We start from the raw sequence: 12,273 nt of genomic DNA, 5'->3' as shown, positions 1-12,273 counted from the left end.
ACCCGTCCCGTCCCGTCCCGTCCCGTTCCATTCTACTCGGGTTGATTCCATTGCGTTCTGTTCCGTTCCGTTCCGTTCCTTTCCATTCCGTTCCTTTCCGTTCCGTTCTGTTCCGTTCTAGTCGGGTTGATTCAATTCCATTCTATTACATTCCATTACTTTCCTTTCTGTTCTGCTACGTTCTGCGTCATTCTACTCGGGTTGATTCAATTCCATTCTATTCCTTTGAATTCCATTCCATTCCATTCCATTCCATTCCATTCCATTCCGTTCTACTCGGGTTGATTTCATTCCATTCCATTCCATTCCATTCCATTCCATTCCACACGGGTTGGTTCCATTCTGTTCTGCTCCGTCCCGACACGTCCCATCCCGTCCCGTCCCGTCCCGTCCCGTCCCGTTCCGTTCTACTCGGGTTGATTCCATTCCATTCCGTTCCGTTCCGTTCCGTTCCATTCCGTTCCGTTCGGTTCGTTCCGTTCTATTCGATTCCGTTCCGTTCTACTCGGGTTGATCCAATTCCATTCTATTCCATTCCATTCCATTCCGTTGCGTTCCGCTATGTTGCACGTCGATCTACTCGGGTTGATTCCATTCCATTCCATTCTATTCCATTCCATTCCATTCCATTCCATTCCATACCATTCTACTCAGGTTGATTCAATTCAATTCCATTCCATTCCATTCCATTCCATTCCATTCCATTCCATTGCACTCCATTCCATTCCATTCCATATAAAATATATTTGGTGAAACTTGATACTTAATGTACAGTATAGAATATATATTTAGTGAAATTTGATATTTTATATAAAGTATATAATATATATTTGGTGAAATTTGATATTTTATGTATAGTATATAATATATATTGGGTGAAATTTGATATTTTATGTACAGTGTGTAATATGTATTTGGTGAAATTTCATATTTTATGTACACTATATAATATATATTTGCTGAAATTTGATATTTTATGTACTGTATATAATATGTATTTGGTGTACTTTCTATTTTATGTACAGTATATAATATATATTAGGTGTACTCTGATACTTTATGTACAGTATATAATGAATATAAGGTGTAGTTTGATGTTTTATGTACAGTATATAGTATATATTTGTAGTGTTTTGATATTTTATTTACAGTATATAATATATATATGGTGTCTGATATTTTATGTACAGTAGATAATATATATTTGGTATAATTTCCTATTTTATGTACAGTTTATAATATACATTTGGTGTACTTTTATATTTTTTGTACAGTATTTAATATATATTTGTGGTATTTTGATATTTAATGTGCACTATATTATATATATGGTTTATTGTGATATTTTATATACAGTATACAATATATATTTGGTGTACTGTGATATTTTAAGTGCAGTATATAATGTATAATTGGTGTACTTTCATATTTTATGCGCAGTATATAATATATATCCATTCTATTTTGATATTTTATGTACAGTATGTGATATGTATTTTGTGTATTTTCATATTTTATGTGCAGAATATAATATATATTTGGTGTACTTTTATATATATTATATGGTATATAATATTTATTCAGTGAAATTTCATATTTTATATACAGTGTATAATTTATATTTCGTGTGCTTTGATATTTTATGTACAGCATATAATATATATTTGGTGTACTGTGAGACTTTATGTACAGTTTATAATACATATTTGGGGTATTTTGATATTTTATGTACAGTATATATTATACATGGTGTATTGTGATATTTTATGTGTAGTATATAATGTATATTTGGTGTACAGTGATATTTCATGTGCAGTATATAATGTATAATTGGTGTACTGTGATATTTTATGTACAGTATTTAATATATATTTGGTGTAATTTGATATATTATGTACAGTAAGTGATATGTGATTTGTGAATTTTCATATTTTATGCACAGTATATAATATATATTTTGTGTATTTTAAATTTTATGTACAGTATATAATATGTTTTTAGTGTAAATTGATATTTTATCTACAGTATATAACATATATTTAGTAAAATTTGATATTTTAAGTGCTGTATATAATGTAAAATTGGTATACTGTGATATTTTGTGTACAGTTTATAATATATATTTGGTGTATTTTGATATTTTAGGTACAGTATATAATATATATTTGGTGCACTTTGATATTTTATGAACAGTATATAATATATATTTGCGGTATTTTGATTTTTTATGTACAGTATATAATATATATGGTGTATTGTGATATTTTATGTACAGTATATTATATATTTGGTGTACTGTGATATTTTATGTGCAGTATATAATGTATAATTGGTGTACTTTGATATTTTATGTACAGTATATAATACGTATTTTGTGTATTTTCACATTTTATGTACAGCATATAATATATATCTGGTGTACTTTTATATTTTATGTACAGTATATATTATATATTTAATTTAATTTGATATTTTTTGGACAGTATATAATATATATTTGGTGTACTTTTATATTTTATGTACTGTGAGTGATACATATTTTGTGTATTTTCATAATTTATGTACAGTGTATAACATATATTTGGTGTACTTTTATATTTTATGTACAGTATATAATATGTATTTAGTGTAATTTTATATTTTATGTACATTATATAATATATAATGGGTGTCATTTTATATTATATGTACAGTATATAATATATATTTGGTGTACATTTATATTTTATGTACAGTATATAAAATATATTTGGTGTAATTTGATATTTTATCTACATTATATAATATATATTTAGCATATTTTCATATTTTATGTACCTTATATAAGATATATTTTGTGTACTTTTATATTTTAAGTATAGTATAAAATATTTATTTCGTGTAATTTGATATTTTATGTACAGTAAAAATATATATTTAAAGTGCTTTTATATTTTATGTACTGTATATAATATATATTAGGTGTACTTTAATATATTATGTACTGTATATAATGTGTATTTTGTGTATTTTCACTTTTTATATAAAGTATAAAATGTAAATTAGGTGTACTTTTATATTTTATGTACGGTGAATAATATATATTTAGTTTAAATTGATATTTTATGTGCATTATATAATATATATTTGTTGTACTTTGATAATTTATGTACAGTATGTGATATATATTTTGTGTATTTTCATATTTTATGCACAGTGCATAATATATATTTGGTGTACTTTTATATTTTATGTATAGTATATAATATGTATTCAGTGTAATTTGGTATTATATGTACAGTATATAATATATATTTGTTGTATTTTGACATTTTATGTAAAGTCTATAATATATAATTGTGGTATATTGATATATTATGTACAGTATATTGAAAATAAATTGTAATGTAATATTTAATGTAGAGTATATAATATATATTTGGTGTATTATGATATATTATGTACGGTATATAATGTATATTTGGTGTACTTTGATATTTTATGTACAGTATATAATATATATTTGGTGTGCTTTGATGTTTTATGTACAGTATATAATATATATTTTGCACTTTGATATTTTATGTACATTCTAAAATATATATTTGTTGTACTGTGATATTTTATGTACTGTATATTATAAGTGTTTTGTGTATTTTCCCATTTTATGTACAGTATATAATATATATTTGGTGAACTTTTATATTTTATGTACAGTATATAATATATATTTACTTTTATTTGATATTTTATTTACAGTATATAATATAAATTTGGTGTACTTTAGTATTTTATGTGCAGTATATAATATATATTTGGGGTATTTTGGTATTATATATACAGTTTATAATATTTAAATGGTGTATAGTGATATTTTATATACAGTATATTATATATCTGGTTTGATGTGATATTTAATGTAGAGTATATAATTTATATTTGGTGTACTTTGATATTTTATGTACAGTATATAATACACATTTAGTTTAATTTGATACTTTGTGTACAGTATATAATATATATTTCGTGTACTTTGGTATTTTATGTACAGTATGAGATATATGTTTTGAGATATTTTCATATATTATACACAGTATATAATATATATTTGGTGTAATTTTATATTATATGTACTGTTTATAATATGTATTTAGTGTAATTTGATATTTTTAGTAGGGTATATAACATATTTGGTGTGATTTTTTATTTTCCGTACAGTATGAAATATATATTTGGTGTACTTTGATATTTTATGTTTAGTATATAATATATATTTGTTGTACTTTGATATTTTATGTACGGTTTATAATATATATTTGGTGTACTGTGATATTTTATGTACAGTATAAAATATGTATTTGGTGTACTGTGATATTTTATGTACAGTATATAATGTTTATTTGATGTACTTTGATATTTTATGTAGAGTATATAATATATATTTGGTGTGCTTTGATATTTTATGTTTGGTATATAATATATATTTGGTGTACTTTGATATTTTATGCAGAGTATATAATATATATTTTGGGAATTTTCATATTTTATGTACAGTATGTAATATATATTTGGTGTACTTTGATATTTTATGTACTGTATACAATATATATTTGGTGAACTTTCATATTTTTTGTTCATTATATAATATACATTTGGTGTCCTTTCATATTTTATGTACATTATATAATATATATTTTTTGTATTTTCACATTTCGTGTGGAGTATATAATACACATTTGTTGTACTGTGATATTTTATGTACAGTATATAATATATATATGGTGTTCTGTGATATTTTATGTGCCATATATAGCATGTATTTAGTGCAATTTCAGATTTTATGTCCAGTATATAATATATATTTGGAGTGTTTTATATTTTATTTACAGTTTACAATATATATATGGTGCACTTTGATATTTTATGTACTGTGTATAAGATATATTTTGTGTATTTTCACATTTAATGTACAGTATATAATATATATTTGGTCTACTTTTATATTTTACATAGAGTATATAATATATATTTAGTTTAGTTTGACATTTTATGTACAGTAAACAATATATATTTGGTAAACTTTGACATTTTATGTACAGTATATAATATACATTTGTTGTCCTTTTATATATTATGGACAGTATATAATATATATTTGGGGTATTTTGATATTTTATTTACAGTATATAATATATATTCGGTGTACTGTGATATTTTATGTAGAGTATAAAACATATATTTGGTGTGCTCTGATACTTTATGTACACTATATAATGAATATATGGTGTACTTTGATGTTTTATGTACAGTATATAATATATATTTGTAGTGTTTTCATATTTTATTTACAGTATTTAATATATATTTGGTGTACTTTGTTATTTTATGTACATTACATAATATTTATTTGGTATATTTTCATATTTAATGTACAATATATAATATATATTTGGTGTACGTTTATATTTTATGTACAGTATATAGTATATATTTAGGATAATTTGATATTTTATGTACAGTATATAATACATATTTGGTGTGCTTTGATATTTTGTGTGCAGTATATAATATTTATTTGGGGTATTTTGATATTTTATGTACACTATATAATATATATGGTGTATTGTGATATTTTATGTACAGTATATAATATATATTTCATGAACAATGATATTTTATGTACAGTATATAATATATATTTAGTGTACTGTGATATTTTATGCAGAGTATATAATGTATATTTGGTGTACTTTGATAATTTATGTACAGTATATAATATATATTTGGTGTGCTTTGATGATTTATGTATGGTATATAATATATATTTGGTGTGCTGTGATATTTTATGTACAGTATATAATATATATTTTGTGTATTTTCATATATTATGTACAGTATATAATACATGTTTGGTGTACATTTATAATGTACATACAGTATATATTATATATTTTCTTTAATTTGATATTTAATGTCCAGTATATAATATATATTTGGTGTAATTTGAAATTTTATGTACAGTATGTGATATATATTTTTTGTATTTTCATATTTTATACACAGTATATAGTATATATTTGGGGTAATTTTAGATTTTATGTACAGTATATAATGTGTATTTAGCGTAATTTGATATTTTTTGTACAGTATATAATATATATTTGGTGAAACTTCCCATTTTATGTACAGTATATAATATATATTTGGTGTCCTTTGATATTTTAAGTACAGTATATAATATATATTTGGGGTATTTTTATATTTTGTGTACAGTATATAAGATATATATGGCGTACTGTGATATTTTATGTACAGTATATAATATAAAGTTGGTGTACTGTGATATATTATGTATAGTATGTAAAGTACATTTGGTTTACTTTGATATTTTAAGTACAGTATATAATATTTATTTGGTATGCTTTGATATTTTAAGAACAGTATATAATATATTTTTGGTGCACTTTGGTATTTTATGTACAGTACATAATATATATTTGGTATATTTTCATATTTCAGGTACAGTATATAATATATATTTCGTGTTCTTTTATATTTCATGTACGGTATATAATATTGATTTAGTGTAATTTGATATTTATGTACAGTATATACTATGTATATGGTGTGCTTTGTTATTTTATGTATGGTATATGATATATATTTGTTCTACTTTGATAATTTATGCACAGTATATAATACGTATTTTGTGTATTTTCATAATTTATGAACAGTATATAATATATATTTAGTTTAATTTGATATTTTCTAAACAGCATATAATATATATTTGGTGTACTTTGATATTTTATGTACAGAATAAAATATATATTTGGGGTATTTTTATATTTTATATACAGTATATAATATATATGGTGTATTGTGATATTTTATGTACAGTATATAATATATATTTGGTGTACTGTGATATTGTATAAACAGTATATAATGTATATTTGGTGTACTTTGATATTTTATGTATAGTATATAATATATATTTCCTGTGCTTTTATATTTTATGTACAGTATATTATATATTTCGTGTACTTTGGTATTTTATGTACAGTATATAGTATATGTTTGGTATAATTTCATATTTTATGTAAAGTATATAATATATATTTGGTGTGCATTGATATTTAATGTATGGTATATAATATTAATTTAGTGTAATTTGATTTTTATGTAATTTTATGTACAGCATATAATATATAGTTGGTGTGTTCTGATATTTTTTGTACAGTATATAGTATATATTTGGTGTGCTTTGATAATTTATGTACAGTATATAATATATATTTGGTGTATTTTGATATCTTATGTACAATATATAATATATATTTGCTGTACTGTGATATTTTATGTACAGTGTATAATATATATTTGTTGTACTGTGTTATTTTATGCATTGTATAATGTATATTTGGTGTACTTTGATATTTTATCTACAGTATGCGTTATATATTTTGTGTGCTTTGATAATATATGTACAGTGTATAATATATATCTGGTGTAGTGTGATATTTTATGTCCACTATATAATATATATTTTGTGAATTTTCATATTTTATGTACAGTATATAATATATGTTTGTTGTTCTTTTATTATATATGTACAGTATATAATATGTATTTAGTGTAATTTGATATTTTATGTACATTATATAATATATATTTGGTGTACTTAGACACTTAATTTACAGTATATTATATTCATTTGGTGTAATTTTATATTTTACGTAGAATATATAATATATATTTGGAGTGCTTTGATATTTTAGGTACAGTGTATAATATATATTTGGTGTGATTTGCAATTTTAAGAACAGTATTTAATATATATTTAGTTTAATTTGATATTTTATGTACAGTATATAATATGTAATTGGTGAAGTTTGATATTTTTTGTTTATTATATAATATACATTTGGTGTCGTTTCATATTTTATGTATGGTATATAATAGGTATTTTTTGGATTTTCACATTTTATGTACAGTATATAACATATATTTGATGTAGTTTTATATTTCATGTACAGTATATAATATATCTTTAATTTGATATTTTCTGTACAGTATATAATATATATTTGGTGTACTTTGATATTTTATGTACAGGGTGTGATATGTATTTCGTGTATTTTCATATTTTATGTACATTACATGATATGTATTTGGTGTACTTTTATATATTTTGTACAGTATATAATATGTATTTAGTGTAATTTGATATTTTATGCACAGTATGTAATATATATTGGGTGTGATTTTATATTATTTGTACAGTATATAATATATATTTGGTGTAGTTTGATATTTTATGTACTGTATGTTGTATACATTTGCTGTATTGTGACATTTTATATACAGAATATAATGTATATTTGGTGTACTTTAATGTGTTATGTACAGTGTATAATATATATATTGTGTATTTTCACATTTTATGTACAGTATGTAATATACATTTGGTGTACTTTGATATTTTATGTACTGTCTATTGTGTATATTTGGTGTACTGTGATTTTTTTGTACAGTACATAATGTATATTTGGTGTACTTTGATATTTTATGGACAGAATATAATATATATTTGGTGTCCTTTCATAATTCATGTACAGTATATAATATATATTTTCTGTATTTTCACATTTTATGTACAGTACATAATATATATATGGTGTACTTTGATATTTTGTGTACAGTAAAAAATATGTATTTTGTATACTTTCATATTTTTTGTACTGTATATAGTATATATTTGGTGTACTTTTATATTTTTTGTTCAGCATATATTATATAGTTGGTGTCCTTTTATAATTCATGTACAGTATATAATATATATATAAGATATATATAAGATATATTTTTTGCATTTTCACATTTTATGTATTGTATATAATACATATTTGTTGTACTTTGATATTTTATGTACTGTATATTGTGTATACTTGTTGTACTGTGATATTTTTTGTACATCATAAAATGTATATTTAGTCTACTTTGTTATTTTATGTACGGTATATAATATGTGTTTGGTGTGCTTTGATATTTTATGTAGAGTATATAATGTATATTTGGTGTACTTTGATACTTTATGTACAGTATATAATATATATATGGTATATTTTCATATTTTACTTTCAGTATATAATATATATTTGATGAACTTTTATATTTTATGTACAGTATTTAAGATTTATTTAGTGTAATTTGATATTTTATGTACAGTAAAGAATATATATTTGGATTGCTTTTATATTTCATGTACAGTATATAATATATATTTAGTTTAATTTGATATTTTATGTACAGTATATAATATATATTTGGTGTACTTTGATATTTTATGGACAGTATATAATATACATTCGGGGTATTTTGATATTTTATGTACACTATAAAATATATACCGTGTATTGTGATATTTTATGTACGGTATATAATATATATTTGGTGTAGAGTGATATTTTATGTGCAGCATATAATGTATAATTGGTATACTTTGATATTTTATGTACAGTATATAATATATATTTGGTGTATTTTGACATTTTATGTACAGTATGTGAAATGTATTTTGTGTATTTTCATATTTTATGTACAGTATATAATATATATTTGGTGTACTTTTATATTTTATGTAAACTATATAATATTTATTTAGTGTAATTTCATATTTTATGTACAGTATATAATATATAATTGGTGTGCTTTTATATTTTATGTACAGCATATAATATATATTTGGTGTAGTGTAATATTTTACGTAAAGTATATAATACGTATTTTGTGTATTTTCACATTTTATGTACAGTATATAATATATATTTGGTGTGATTTTAAATTTTATGTACAGTATTTAATATATATTTGGTGTACTTTGATATTTTATGTACAGTATAAATAATATGTTTGGTGTAGTTTGATATTTTATGTACAGTATATAATATATATTACGGGTATTTTGATATTGTATGTACACTATATAATATATATGGTGTATTGTGATATTTTATGTACAGTATATAATATATATTTGGCGTACTGTGATATTTTATGTGCAGTATATAATATGTAATTGGTGTACTTTGATATTTTATGTACGTTATATATTATACATTTGGTGTATTTTGATATTTTATGTACAGTATGTGATATGTATTTTGTGTATTTTCATATTTTATGTACAGTATATAATATATATTTTGTGTACTTTTATATTTTATGTACAGTACATAATATGTATTTAGCGCAACTTGATATTTTATTTACAGTATGTAATATATATTTAGTATAATTTGAAATTTTCTGTACTGTGTATAATATATATATGGTGAACCTTGATATCTTATGTAAAGTATAGAATATACATTTGTGCCCTTTGATATTTTATGTACAGTATATTATATATATTTGTCATATTATGATATTTTATGTACAGTATATAATATATATTTTGTGTACTTTCACATTTTATGTACAGTATATAATATATATTTGGTGTGCTTTATTTTATGTACAGTACATATTATACATTTGGTGTACTTTTGTATTTTAAGTACAGTATATAAAACTTTTTTGTGTATTTTCACATTTTATGTATAGTATATAATATATATTTGGTGTACTTTTATATTTTATGTACAGTATATAATATATTTAGTTTTGTTTGATATTTTATGTACAGTATATAATATATATTTGGTGAAATTTGATATTTAATGTACAGCATATAATATATATTTGGTGTACTTTGATACTTTATATACAGTATATAATGCGTATTTTGTGCATTTTCACATTTTATTACCGTATATAATATATATTTGTTTTGATTTTATATTTTATGTACAGTATATAATATTTATTTGGTGTACTTTGATATTTTATGTACAGTATGTAATATAAATTTGGGGTATTTTCATATTTCATGTACAGTATATTATATATGGAGTATTGTGATATTTTATGTACATTATATAATATATATTTAGTGTACTATAATATTTTATGTGGAGTATATATTGTATAATTGGTGTACTTTGATATTTTAGGTACAGTATATAATATATACTTGGTGTACTCTGATATTGTATGTACAGTATATAACATACTTGGTGTAGTTTGATATTTTATGTACAGTATATAATATATATTTGGTGTACTTTGATATTTTATGTATAGTATATAAAATGTATTCGGTTTACTTTGATATTTTATGTACAGTGTATAATATATATTTTGTATATTTTCATATTTTATGTACAGTATATGATACATATTTCATGTGCTTTTATATTTTATGTATGGTGTATAATATTTATTTAGTGTAATTTCATACTTTATGTACAGTACATAATATATATTTGGTGTGCTTTGATATTTTATGTAGAGTATTTAAAATATATTTGGTCTGCTTTGATATTTTTTATACAGTATATAATATATATTCAGTGTACTATGATATTTTATGTACAGTATATAGTATAAATTTGGTGTACTGTGATATTTTATGTAGAGTATATACTATATATTTGGTGGAATTTGATATTTTACATAGAGTTTATAATACGTGTTTTGTGTATTTTCACATTTTATGTACAGTATATAATATATAATTCTGTACTGTTATATTGTATGTACAGTATAAAACGTACATTTGGTGTTCTTTGATATTTTATATTCAGTATATAATATATATTTGGTGTACTTTGATATTTTATGTACAGTATATAAATTATATTTGGTGCATGTTGATATTTTATGTACAGTATATAAGATATATTTTGTATATTTTCATAATTTATGTACAGTATATAATATATATTTGGTGTACTTTTATATTTTATGTATGGTATATAATATTTATTTAGTGTAATTTCATATTTTATGTACAGTACCTAATGTATATTTGGTGTGCTTCGATATTTTCCATACAGCATATAATATATATTTGGTGAACTTTTATATTTTATGTATAGTATATTATACGTATTATGTGTATTTTCACATTGTATGTACACTATATAATATATGTTTGGTGTACTGTGATATTGCATGTACAGTATAGAATGTATATTTGGTGTAATTTTATATTTTAAGTATGGTGTATAAAATTTATTTGGTGTAATTTCATATTTTATGTACAGTACATTATATATTTGGCGTGCTTTGGTATTTTATATACAGCATATAATATATATTTGGTGCACTTTGATATTTTATGTACAGTATATAATATATATTTGGTGTACTTTGATAATTTATGTACAGTATGTGATATATGTTTTG

Source organism: Gorilla gorilla, chromosome 17 (genome assembly GCF_029281585.2).
Source record: "Gorilla gorilla gorilla isolate KB3781 chromosome 17, NHGRI_mGorGor1-v2.1_pri, whole genome shotgun sequence".
Lineage (NCBI taxonomy): Eukaryota > Metazoa > Chordata > Mammalia > Primates > Hominidae > Gorilla > Gorilla gorilla.
The sequence above is the reverse complement of the archived record's forward strand: the minus strand, read 5'-3'. Positions refer to the sequence as shown.